Consider the following 13873-nt stretch of genomic DNA (forward strand, 5'->3'; position numbering starts at 1 on the left):
GGAAATAGTGCTTCCTTTCCATATACCAAATGAAATGGAGTAAACCCTGTACTTGTCTTCACCGAAGTACGATAAGCCCATAATGCACTAGGCAATTCCAAATCCCAATTCTTTCCTTGGTGCTCTATCACTTTCGAAAGAATTTGCACCAACTCACCATTGAATCTTTCATTTAAGCCATTACACTGTGGTAATAAGGAGTGGTATGCTGGTGCCTAATCTTCATCTTTGCCAATAAAAAATCTAGCAGTTTAGCTCTAAAGCCAGGCCCCTTATCTGAAAGTAGCTCCAATGGCACCCCAAACTTGCAACATATTTCATCGTACACAAATTTTTCCACATCCTTTGCAGTGATCTGTTTTACTACTATAGCCTCTGCCCATCTACAGAGATAGTCCACTGCAGTCAAAATATAGCTTTTGTCCTTGCTTGTGATAGGTAATGGGCCTATTGCATCAATCCCCCACTTTTCAAACACATCAAATTCCATAATGGTTTTTCGTAGCTCTGGCTTCAACACTCTCTTCCCAAATGCTTGACACCTATTGCAAGACCTACACCAATGGTGAACATCCTTGTGCAAATTGGGCCATACATAGCCCTCTTGCAAGATCTTATGCAAGGTGATCTTTAGAGAAAAATGGCCGCCACATGCGCCTTCATGATTCTCTTCCAACACTCTGTAAAGCTCCTCCCTCCAAGGCACACGTCTCAACACGAGATCAGCCCCTTTCATGTATAAGACATCACCAATCAATTTGTACCTGTATGCTCTACGCACAAAACCATACTTCTTAGACTTCTGAATCTCCTTTGGAATGATTCCTGTTAGCAAAAACTCCTCTTCTTGAGCCAAACTTTCCCGGCCATGATAAAGAGGTAAAGTGGTCCTCAACACAAATAGCTCCCCAATCATGCTTTGAGATGCTTCATGTGCCTCTCCATTTAGAGCACGTTCAATGTGTCTTATGCTCCACGCCTCAAACTTTTTTAATAGGCCTTTAATTCTGAAGCACATTTCCTTCAATGAGGTGTTCTTGATCTTCCACACACCCAGCACTTGCTTCACAACTAACAAGGTATCACCTTTTATGCTCAACCTTCTAACCCCATATGAGCATCCAATTTGAACCCTCTCTTGCATACTAGCTTCCCCTCTGGATCATAAAGTGCTATACCCCCTGAAGCTGCATCATGGCTCTTTCTGTATGAGCCATCAAAGAACAAAACATGTGCATTGTTGATCTGTGGCACTTCTTCAACTACCTTTGTTACCACCTCTTCCTTAACAATAAGGGGATTCTCCTTGTAGGTCAACAAATCAGCTAGGGTAGCCCTTGTATTGTCTTCCACTAGAAAAGAGAACTCAAACTCTTGCATCTCAATTACCCATTTCTTCATCACATTTGACATGTTAGTGCCATTAATTAACTGTGGCAAAAAGGCATAACTCGTCAAGAAAACAAAAGGTCATGGTAGCAAGTAATGAAGAAATCGTCGACAAGCAAATATTACTTGCCATCACTAGCTCTACTTCCGAGAACTTTCTCTCCGCTACCAACTTCACTCGGCTTGCACAATACACTGGCCTCATACACTCGGCTGCCCTTCCCCTTTTGCAATAGCATGGCTCCAATGGCATCATCCCCTACTGATGGATTTACATAAAACACTTTCTCCCAATCAGGAGCCTGCATGGCTGACAACCCCCCTAACACCTCTTTCACCTATTGAAACACTTCTTCACACTTGTCATCCCATTGCAATGGATCATGCTTTGGATAAAGAAGCTGCGAAGACAATGGAATAAACAGTGCCATGTACTTCACTTTGTGTATAAAGGTTGCGAATTGATTCGTAATCGTAGGTGATCGAAGAAGAATAATAGACTTAACCTTATCTGGATCAGCCTCAATGCCATTTTCTGACACCATATGGCCCAATAACTTCACCCTTGGCTGTGCTAGATGACATTTCTTGGGATTTAGTTGTCCTCCACATTCATCATATCGAGTCAATACCATTTTCAGCTTCTCATGGTGCTCAGCCCTACTACTGTATACACATAAGTCATCCATAAAAGCTTTAACACAACTACCAATGAAAGGTTCCAATACCCAATTTGTTCTCTCTTGATAGAAAGATGGTCCATTTGACAACCCAAATGGCAATACCGTGTAGCAATAGCAGCCCCATGGCGTAATAAAAGTTGTCTTTGTGCGGTCTTTAAGAGAAATATTCAATTGAAAATAGCCTGAAAAACCATCACACACACTGTACCTCTCATAACCTGCCACACTGAATCCAAGATCTGATCAATGAATGGAAGAGGATATGGGTTCTTCTTAGTGGCTGCATTTAAGGGTTTAAAATATACACAAATTCTCCACTTCCCATCCTTCTTTGCACTGACTACTACTGGACTCACCCATTCTGTGGTCTCCATAGGGACTATGAACCCTGCCTTCAATAACTTGTCCACCTCTTCTTGCAAGGCTTCCATTTGCTCTTGACCCATCCTTCTTAGCCTTTTCCGCACTGGCTTAGCACCTTCTTTTAGCTCTATAGGCATCTCTTGGCCCTTGAACCCTCTGATCTCTTCATATGAAGTAATGAACAAATCAGGAAAACTAGCTAGCATGTGCAGATATATCTCCTTCTCCATAGCTGAAAGGTCTCCACTGATCATTTGTGTCATCAATTCGTGCTTCTTTGACAACTCAACCTTGGTTTGCATCAGCCCTTCAATCACTTCATAAGGCCCTTCACTTTCATCTTCAACCTCATTTGCAAATGCAACTAAACCAGCCTCCTGGATTTCTTTGTCCATCAAAACAAATGCAACATCAACATCCTCATCACTGATAGTAGTGCTATCACTGTCCTCATCTGTCATCGTGGAATAGTCTTCATCACTAGACTCATCCTCATCTTCATAAATCTCCTCCAATCGTTTCCTTGTGTCCATATTATATAGCTTCTTGGCACCTGTCTTTCCATAGAGGCTAATCGCACCACGTCTCCAATCTTGAACAGCTCCCACTGCACGTAACCATGGTCTGCCCAGTATAATAGGATATGCCTTTGCATCATATGCTTCCACTTCTAAGCTCTTTAGAACACCCAAACATTTTACTTTCTGATGGTTTGCCAATCTGATCCGGAAGCCTGACACCCCTATCACTGTAAGACCCATCTTCTCAACGCATGAGTGTGTTATAACACATATTTGGGCTCCACCATCCACATAACCTTGTCCCAAATTTTTTCTTTTGTGCCACACATCTACTATTGGACAAATGTCTGGTAGCTCATCCATCGCCAACACCTTCACTGAACCTCTCTCTGGCTCTTTCTCCATTGGGTTAACCATCCTCTTCCACTGTCACTTTAACTTTGGCACCATCTCTATAATCTGCCCAAAAGTAACATCTGCCTTTCTGCTTGTCAGATCCTCCTTCAAGTCATAGCTTAATTGCCCATCCCCTAGTGAAAAATCTGAAACATGAAACTTGCGACGAGCCCTTCTTTTCCTCTTGGCCTTGACATCCTCGCCTTCATGGCTCTTTCCTTTCTTCTTGCTAGGACCTGGGGCACTTCTTCCTTCCTTTTTCTCTGTGATCCTCTTCCCAATAGGCATCACTAATGTATCCTCTAGCTTTGATGCCTTCTCCAAGGTAACTACACTTATCACTTTTGTCTTTCCCTTTTCCTCCTGGGTTAATCCACTGGTTCCTTCATCTCCCTTAATTTCGATGCCATAATCATTGGACCTAGTTAGCACCTGTCTTGGCAATGGATACATGTCTCTCCCCATCCTTGGTGGCTTATCACATTGCGGGCTGATGTGGTCCAACTCTCCGCAATTATAACATGTGGGCGTCTGCCTCCAGAACCTACCATTGCTTTAACCAACACCATTCTTAGGTCTTTCTTCACCTCCTGGATGATTTGAAAACCTCCCTCGATCTCGATTATTTCCCACTTGACCTAGCATGTTTAGGATGACATTTTTCATCAAATCTACCACTTGCCTCATGTCTTGCCTTAACCCATCATCTTGCACTGATGTAGTGACCACTGCTGGCATAACTTGAGGAGTAACAGAAACCACCGGTTCATGATGAACCCCTGACATGCGACCTTGTAAAGAATCCATAGGCTGAAATTCAGACCTCATTGGGTAAAGACTCCACCCATAACTGGCTCATTTTCCTCAGCTTCCACTCTTTGTTCCTTGCTACCTCTAGTGCATCTTCATATGTCCTACGCTTCTTTAGCTCCACTCTCCAATGTATATTCTCCCAAAGACTAGCCAAGAACCTGTCCTTCTTCATCATGTCAGGTGGGGGTACCTGTGGTGCTAAGGCCTTGCACATCCTCTCCCATGCCAATGAGAACTTACGTATGTACGCATCTACTAGCTCACCTTCCTTTTGCACTAAAGCCTGTACTTCTTGCCACACTTTGTCAGGATCTTCTATCTTCACAAACTCAGTTTGCAATCCATGCCTTAGATTGTCCCAACTCAATCTTACAGGTGGATCATCCAGACACAACTCCTCTTCAAATGCTTTGGACCAAACTCGTGCATCACTCTTCAAACAGATTTGGAGAAGACGTAACATTTGCGCAGGGTCATGAATCTGGTTGCTAATGCAAGTAACCTCCATATTTTCCAAAAAGTCTTCCACGAAACTCCGGATAAGAGAAAGCCATGGCTACCCAAGTTTCAATTCTTTGAGAACCCCTTCGAACACATGTGCAATAACCCAAAACTTTTGACTGACTCAGTTCCCAGAAACTTCAATGGAGCTCAACTTTAGATAAGGAAAAACACATGCACATCAAATGAGTTTTCATAGTTAATCATCGGAATTACAACAGGCAAAGGACATTCCAGGATCTCTCGTAATCTTCTTGGCCCGAACATAAAGACTATACGCTGCTGGAAAAAAATCTTCCTGGACACATGAACATTTATCTGGATTCTTTGAGTTAAATGAAAAGGAGTGAATTGAGGTCCATTTTGATCATCCATTAAAGTCAACCATGCAGCTCCCAGGAAAGCACACCTGTCTTATCCTCTGATTTTGCCAAAATTTCAGCATCATAACAACATAAATGGCTCAAAAGACCAAAAAACCAGCCATCACAATTTGGAAAAATTTTGGCAGAGTTTCCCCAAAAGTAGAGCAGTGTGAACCCAAAATATAGATTGTATATGTATGCATAAACTGCCAACAATAGAACCCGAGCATCAAATAGGAATCACTAATACATAGCCTATGGCGAGGTCACAAAAAGGATGCTCTAGCTACCTGTATCACCGAAAGGATATCCACATTTAAGAATCCCCCAGCTCAATAAAACCTCACACTATCGACCCTCACACGAAGGCTAATGCAAATCGCGTATAGTCAAGTCTTAGAAATGACTATCTTCCAGACCAAGTCTCAGAAATGGCTAGGACTGCCAAATAAAACCAAGTATGGCTCCACAAAGGCGTACAATGGTAGTTTCCACAAGTAACATACAATCCAGTAGACAATGCGCTCAAATAGGCGCTAAGTGATGCATACCCACAACAACTGCAAGTGACATCACTGCTAGTATATCACTGTACTCCAGCTACTTGTACCTGTGTGAATCACCTATACCTGTACCTATACCTGTCCCTGAAACATGTAACCTGTAACCTGTAATCTGCAACTTGCATTAACCTGCAACCTGTAAGCCCGAATCTCGAAGCTCGAAGCTCGAAGCTCGAAGCTCGAAGCAGAAGGTACTCGAAGAAGATCCTCCGTGGCGGAACCAAAAGTATGTGAGCGGGATGGAGACACACAAAACGCCTCTATAATGACCCGGCACACACTCTTGGGAAGATACACACACACACACTATGGGGCACCACTCGGCTTACACAACACACCTGGCCGAGACAGGGAACACACCTATGGAGTGAGAGGAGAGAGACTATCCGTTTGCCCACTCCACACAGAGAGACACACACACACACACCCAAAAAATTCAGCTCAAAAGAGGAGAACTTCTGATATTTAGATACAAATGAGCTTGGGCCAACACCAAGGGGGCAAATATCTCACACAGTATGGGAAAAATATGCCAGATACAATCACAAATTACTGGAGCAGAAGATTCGCTCATAGGAGAAACTTACACAGCCAAAACAGCAGAGAAACAATGAGAAATTTGGGAAAATGGATAGTGCCATCACGTCCTGAACGGCCCAAAACCCCAATCTACAATGTCAAAGTGCTCAAATCCGACCTCGGATGAGCAGTTTACGGCTAAAACAGGTTCCAAAAACCCCAAAAACACAGTTGCGGCAGTTCCTCCTCTCTTCTCCACATTTTTTATGGTCTTCTCTCTGTTTTTTTAGTTCCCACACTTAGCGTTTTTACTTGGGCACCCTTGGCCTTTTAGATGACCTCAAACGGACCCCGAACAGGCCAAAAGCTGACCTCGCAGTGCATAGTTGTCACCCTGCTGCATCCATGCGCACACCTGGCACTCAAATTTTTCCAATAATGCATCCCGCCACCATGTGAAGTGGCCCCAAAATATGGTCCTCATGATGACCTTTTTGCATAATTATCACAAGAAAACATCCATGTTGTGTCCGTACTCATCCACGTGCAAGTATTGACCCCGTTCGGCCTCCTGACGCCACTAGATGCCATCTAACGCACCTGCTTACCTCATGTCGTCGGCCCGCGGATAGCTTCCTCGAGAAGTTTTACGCGCTACCAACTCCTCATTATTGTAGAAAAAACACACTGGTACTGGTAATAGTGAAAATCGATGCACTAAGTACATGGTGTCCTACCTGTACACATGTGGGCCCCACGTAACCACCTGGCTAAGGAAAATGGGCAATCCTTTATTTGATGCACCATGCATATTGTGTATGTACATATGCACAATCCCTTGCTCCAAAAAACTCCTGACAACGGTTTTCGCTCACTTTGACTCAAAAATGGTAGAAATTATAAGTGTTAGAGTAGTCCCAGTACATCTATGGCACTCATACCATCTATGGAAGGCACTCATGGATCTATACCATCTATGGAAGGCACTCATGGATCCAAAAAACTCTTTTGAGTAAGTTTATGGCACTTTGGCATCTAATGTCAATTTTGAACTTGATAAGCACTCAATCAATCTTCTTTTGCATGGTATTTTGTATTGCAGGAGCGCTTGAGTCATCAAACGCTTAATTGGGTCTCTCTCACACTCCGACAAAATGAGCGTGATCAGCGGGTTCTAGGGGTGTGACTTGTGTGGACAAACCTTTCAACACATTGCAAACTTGAACTCGGCATTGGTGGCATACCTCAATTGAATGTATTCTCTACTGAGCTTGTTGCGAGTGTGTTCACCCTAGCTACAAACTTTTTACTACCGGATGGCATAGTAGTCGTGGCGTTGGTGCAGCCAGATTTGGTCGACCCAGGGAGAAGCCAATAGCAGGTGTGTGGCAATCAGTAGCATGATGGGGGAATGCTTAAACAAGTGCTAGATGCAGATTGTGGCAAATGTGATTGGGATGTGTATGCCAGATGTGGCTCTTAATTGGTATTATCAAGTGATGGTGTCATGGTGTACGTAGGACCGGTGCTCAAGCTGCGCAAGTTCGAAGCTTTTTGCGAGCTTGAAGGTTGTTATTTGTCAACTCTTTAATTGGGTGACATAGCAATCATACCACTCTTTATGTGGTGCTTTTGGTGAGAGATCTAGTGTGCAAAGAACTATAGCCGATTGTTGGCCAGCGACCGTGGACAGTACAAGAGGAGCCTTTTTTACGAGCATCATGTGGTGTGAGATCGGTGGGCGAGCATTGCCATAGGAAGCTGAGCAGAATTTCTTTTAATATCATCCATTCAAGTCGACCATGGCGGGCGTGTGTAACGAGGCCAAGTTTGAGGGTTTTTTTTTGGCTAAAAAACCTTAAAAAAATTGAATACGGGGTGGCGCTACTGCAGCACACTGCAAATTGGATGGGGTGGTGACGCCATGTGGATGGAGAAGAGCACGTGCCAAGAAAGAAGAGCCAGATGTATGGTTGGCGCATGAGCAGAGCTACCCTTGGGAAGAGCAGGCCGGAGAGAGGGCGACCATATTGAAGGGCAGCCAGCATAGCATGGCATTGAGGGGCCATGATCGAGGGCGGCTGCAGGAGCAAGAAAGCAAGCTGCAGGGGCTGAGTAAGAGGAAGGTGTCCAGGTGGGCAAGGCCGCAACCTGGAGGAGCAAGAGAGGGGCCGCCATGGGTCATCCTTGAGAGACCTTGAGGAGCTTTGGCAAGGAGGAGGTACACCAGCTGCAGAATTATCCATGCATGGGAGTATAAGGTAGCCAGTTGCAGGCTGCAAAGGGCTTTGAGGGGCGGCCGATGTCGAGGTGAAGAGCTGCCCTTGGGGAGAGCACAGGAGGGCTGCTAGCTGCTGCTGCAGGGTGATGGTCCGTTCCATAAGGCTGCAAAGAGGGGCACCGAGTGCTACATATAGGGAGTGAATGCGGATGTGCAAGGCCGAGAGGGCCAATACAAGAGGTTTCTTTTCTCAGTAGCCTAGCAATCATAGGGTGCTGAGGGGTGCCGTATGCAAAGCCAAGGAGCGCCGAGTGCATGGGAGAAGAGCTAGAGAGTGGAAAAACCAAGCATTGCAAGGAGGCGGACTCAAAGGGTTAGAGTCCTCGGGTACATGAGAGTATGACCGCAGGCTAATACTCAGGTTGTGCAAGTTTATTGAAGGGTATTCATCCAAATGCAAATTAAGGGTGGCAGCCTGTGATTGCAGCAAGCACGTTGAAAGGTGGGAGAAACTATTCGAAGTTGTGCTGCCCAAAGCATGGGAAGCTTTGTGGATCCGTGAGCAGGTTGAGGATAATTTCTGTGCAAAGGTGTGGCCACCAAGGCTCGAGGATCATAGCTTGCCATGAGAAGGAGTTGAAGATGCTTCCAAAACTAAAGGGAATCAGGCCGAGTTACAAACCATGACTGCATGACGAGAAATGGTTGGGTGCAACCTACCAATACCCAAGCCCACTATGGATCGCAAGTGGATTGAGCCAAACATGTGTAGCAATGTCGAAAGCTACACCATCGTTTGTAAAAGACTCTATTGAATTTCAAACTCATCATAGACGAGTTTTCTCTCTTTTCTCTCTATTAGCTATTCCTGCACCTTCATCATCTATTGTATTATCTCATATGTGAGTGTGATATACGCGAACATCGTGTGTGCAAAAGAGCATATACTAGCTTGTGGGAGAGTACTTGTCTACCAATGACCTTAAGGTGTCTGAGGGTATCGGGACTACTTATATATGAGTGTATGGTGTGTTATGAAGGGTTGAGGATAAGAGCTATGATTGCATGTGGGGAGGTTGGGTATGGGTAGTCGGGGATGTTCAAGTCTATGCACGAGAAATAGTCATTTGCAGATTGTGTATTGAGGTGTGTGTTTGCTAGTGGATAGGGGTGTTGTGGAAACACTGGGCTATAGGAGGCACTTACTGAGTGTGATGGGTGTTTTCCCATTTCCCCCTTTCCATCTTGTGGTGCCCCCACGGAGGATCACACTGATCGCTCAAGGGATGTCTTAGTTCAATAACATGATGCCAGATTGTGAGTTAGTGTTCTCAGGTGAGCAAGATGCTGAAGATTGGATGTCAGATGTGGAGCTCTGGATGTTGTCGATGCGGATGGTGACTGACGAAGCCAAGTCAATGGCTGTGCTGGTGATGCGAGGGAAACCCAAAGCTTGGTTTGAGGGGTTGGAAGTTCTTGATCGGAAATCATGGAAGGTGGTTCGAGTCCGGTTGATCCAAGACTTCAAGCAGAGAATTTTGCCTGCAAAATTGGATGCAAAAATGAAGGTTTTGAAGCAATCTATGTAAGTGGTGAGTTTACAACCTTTTTAAAGCAATTTGAAGATATTTGGCCGCAATTAGAAGCTGCTACACAATATCGAGGCAACGACTACTTCAAGTTAGGAGGTTTTTGGAGTGTCTACATCCAAAGATTAGAGAGAAGGTCGAGCTTGCCGATATGGAAAGTTAGACAGATGCTGTTTCCTTAGCCAAGGCAAAGAGCAGGAAAGCAAAGAAGAAGCTGGAGATGGGTTTGTTGAAGCCGAGAGACTATGGATATAGCTCGACAACGGAGTTGCGTCATTCCATGAAGCGAAAGGGGAGTTCAAGCGTCAAAGAGGTAGCGGCTTTGCCATCGGTAAGCCATTTTGGTCATTCATTTCAATTTGTACCTCTAGTTTGGTATGCTCTTGTACAAGAGTCTGTTAGCCCGGCTAGCAGTGATGCGGTCTTGGTCGAAGTGTGTATGCATGAAAAATCAAATGAAGCTAGGGATCAGGGATCATAGGATACATTTGAAGATGTTGGCAAAGCGATGGTCGAAGCTGTGCAGAAAGAAGCTAGCCAAGGGGTTGGGCAACCTTGCCCTACCGATTTTGTTGAAGAGCGGCAATGCATTCCAGAGGGGGTGGACGATGTCAACATACCAGAGAGCGAGGTAATAGATCATCACTTTCTCTTTTGCTTAGCAGATGATATGGTCGTAGAAGAAGTCCTTGAAGAGCAGGCAAAGGTAATCGAGCAATCCGATTTGCTCTCGCATGAAGTGGTTGAAGATGAAGCATCACAGGCTACAATGGATGAAGATCGGAATGGTGAGTCAAGTATAGAGTGTGTGCCATTTGAAGGACCTACAACAAAGGGTATGCTTGAGAAGCAGGTAGGCTTGGTTCTCCAAGAAGTAGTGCTAGTGGAAGATAGGTTGCCAAAGGTGGGTGTTATGCGATTAATGGACATGCTTTTGAAAGCTGCTTTACATGTAGTTTTGCACGGTTTGCAAAGCTCTCGTGATAAGAGGTATGCCATGGAGAGTTCTCTAGCAGGTGAGACAATCATGGTGTATGGTGGAGATGCTTCAGAGGTTGGTTTACAGGCTTGTTTTGTATATGAAGCCGGCATATGGATACAGGGAATTGAAGATCGATGCTATGCCAAGCTACACGAGAGGCTTGTTTTTGGGTTTACAGGTGCAAAAAAAAGGTTGATTATGCATGTACTATGGACGCATGGCTGTGCTCAATCCCAGTGGAGTTTGCATCACACTTGGGAAAGCTCGAGGCTTTCCATTTGATCCGGGGGGTTTATGCAGCTGATACGATCTCCCTCTCTATCTATCTATACAATTCTGCTACATATAGCCTCTTAATATGCTATCATGTTCTCGCTTCTTATGCAGTTTTCTAATACCTAAATAATACTATGGTTCAGCATGAATGCTCAACAAGGGGGTGGGCCATGATGGTGTAGCCAGATTTGGTCGACCCAGGAAGAAGCCAATAGCAGGTGTGTGGCAATCAGTAGCATGATGGGGGAATGCTTGAACATGTGCTAGATGCAGATTACAGCAAATGTGATTGGGATGTGTATGCCATATGTGGCTCTTAATTGGTATCATCAAGTAGTGGTGTCATGGTGTATGCAGGACGGGTGCTCAAGTTGGACAAGTTCAAAGCTTTTTGCAAGCGTGAAGGTCGTTATTTGTCAAATCTTCAATTGGGTGACATAGCAATCATACCACTCTCGACGTGGTGCTTTTGGTCAGAGATCTAGTGTGCAAAGAACTATATCCGATTGTTGGCCAATGACCGTGGACAGTACAAGAGGAGTTTGTTTTACGGGCATCATGTGGTGTGAGATCGGCGGGCAAGCATTGCCATAGGAAGCTGAGCAACAGTTCTTCTAATATTCCCCATTCAAGTTGACCATGGCGGGCGTGTGTAACAAGGCCAAGTTTGAGGGTTTTTTTTTTGGCTAAAAAACCTTTAAAAAAATGAATACGGGGTGGCCCGACCGCAGCACACTACAGATTGCATGGGGTGTCGACGCCATGTGGATGGAGAAGAGCACATGCCAAGAAAGGAGATCCGGATGTATGGTTGGCGCATGAGCAGAGCTGCCCTTGGGAAGAGCAGGCCGGAGAGAGTGCGACCATATTGAAGGGCAACCAACATAGCATGGCATTGAGGGGCCATGATCGAGCGCGGCTGTAGGAGACCGTAGAAGCAAGAGAGCGAGCTGCATGGGCTGAGTAAGAGGAAGGTGGCCAGGTGGGCAAGCCCGCAACCTGGAGGAGCAAGACAGGGGCTGCCATGGGTCATCCTTGAGAGACCTTGAGGAGCATTGACAAGGAGGAGGTACACCAGCTGTGCAGAATTATCTATGCATGGGAGTATAAGGTAGTCAGTTTGCAGGTTGCAAAGGGCTCTGAGGGGCGGCCAATGTCTAGGTGAAGAGCTGCCCTTGGGGAGAGCACAGGAGGGCCGCTAGCTGCTGCAGGGTGATAGTAGGTTGCATAAGGCTGCAAAGAGGGGCACCGAGTGCTACAGATAGGGAGTGAAGGCGGTTGTGCAGGGCCAAGAGGGCCAATACAAGAGGTTGTTTTGCTCAGTAGCCTAACAATCAGAGGGTGCTGAGGGGTGCCGTATACAAAGCCAAGGAGTGCCGAGTGCATGGGAGAAGAGCTAGAGAGTGGAAAAACCAAGCATTGCAAGGAGGCGGACTCGAAGGGTTAGAGTCCTCGGGTACATGAGAGTATAACCACAGGCTAATACTCAGGTTGTGCAAGTTTATTAAAGGGTCTTCAGCCAGCTGCAAATTAAGGGTGGGAGCCTGTGATTGCAGCAAGCACATTGAAAGGTGGGGGAAACTATTCGAAGTTGTGCTGCCCAAAGCATGGGAAGCTTTGTGGATCCGGGAGCAGGTTGAGGATAATTAGTGTGCAAAGGTGTGGCCACCAGGGCTCGAGGAGCATAGCTTGCTATGAGAAGGAGTTGAAGACGCTACTGAAACTAAAGGGAATCAGGCCGAGTTACAAACCGGGACTGCATGAAGAGAAATGGTTGGGTGCAGCTATGGATCGCAAGTGGATTGAGCCAAACATGTGTAGCAATGTCGAAAGCTACACCATCGCTTGTAAAAGACTCTATTGAATTTCAATTTCATCATAGACGAGTTTTCTCTCTTTTCTCTGTATTAGCTATCCCTTCACCTTCATTATCTATTGTATTATCTCATATGTGAGTGTGATAGATGCGGACATCGTGTGTGCAAAAGAGCATATACTAGCTTGTGGGAGGGTACCTGGCTACCAATGACCTTAGGGTGTCTGAGGGTATCGGGACTACTTATATGTGAGTGTATGGTGTGTCGTGAAGGGTTGAGGATAAGAGCTACGATTGCATGCAGGGAGGTTGGCTATGTGCAGTCGGGGATGTTCAAGTCCATGCACGAGAAATAGTCGTTTGCAGATTGTGTATCGAGGTGTGTGTTTGCTAGTGGGATAGGGGTGCTGTGGAATCACTAGGCTATAGAGAGGCATTTACTGAGTGTGCTGGGTGTTTTCCCATTTTCCCCTTTCCAACGTGTCGAGCAGACCACTTGGCACTCATCACCAAGGAGGCATGCTTGTGTGATTTTTTCCATCTTTGCAGCATTTTTCCCGAGATGGTGTCACGCACATATGTTGTGATAGATGACTTCATAGATCCGATAAGTTCTCAACCATTTCTCCACAAATTTCATGGTTGGTAGATATTGGTGTGTTTTTATTTTAAACTATAACCATATATATTGTAGGTCGAGACATTGCTGTTGGACATGTTCACACATAAAGTTGAAGGGATTTCAACGATTCCATTATATAATCGTCAGGCAGGAGATGTGGCAGCAAAAAATGATGGGTTTGAGTTTGATAGTGACATGATCTAGGAGCCACTACAGGACCTACCATGGACACCAGATGCCCTTGGAGCACCATT

At 45.3% G+C, this 13873-nt stretch overlaps 1 pseudogene; it reads left to right on the top strand.

Annotated features, from left to right (window-relative positions):
- Nucleotides 1-9620: 9620 nt before the first annotated feature.
- On the top strand, nt 9621-13611 carry LOC147445350 (uncharacterized; annotated as a pseudogene).
- The last annotated feature ends 262 nt before the right edge of the window (nt 13612-13873 follow it).

This window comes from Adiantum capillus-veneris, chromosome 12, assembly GCF_014529385.1.
Source record: "Adiantum capillus-veneris isolate H3 chromosome 12, ASM1452938v2, whole genome shotgun sequence".
NCBI lineage: Eukaryota > Viridiplantae > Streptophyta > Polypodiopsida > Polypodiales > Pteridaceae > Adiantum > Adiantum capillus-veneris.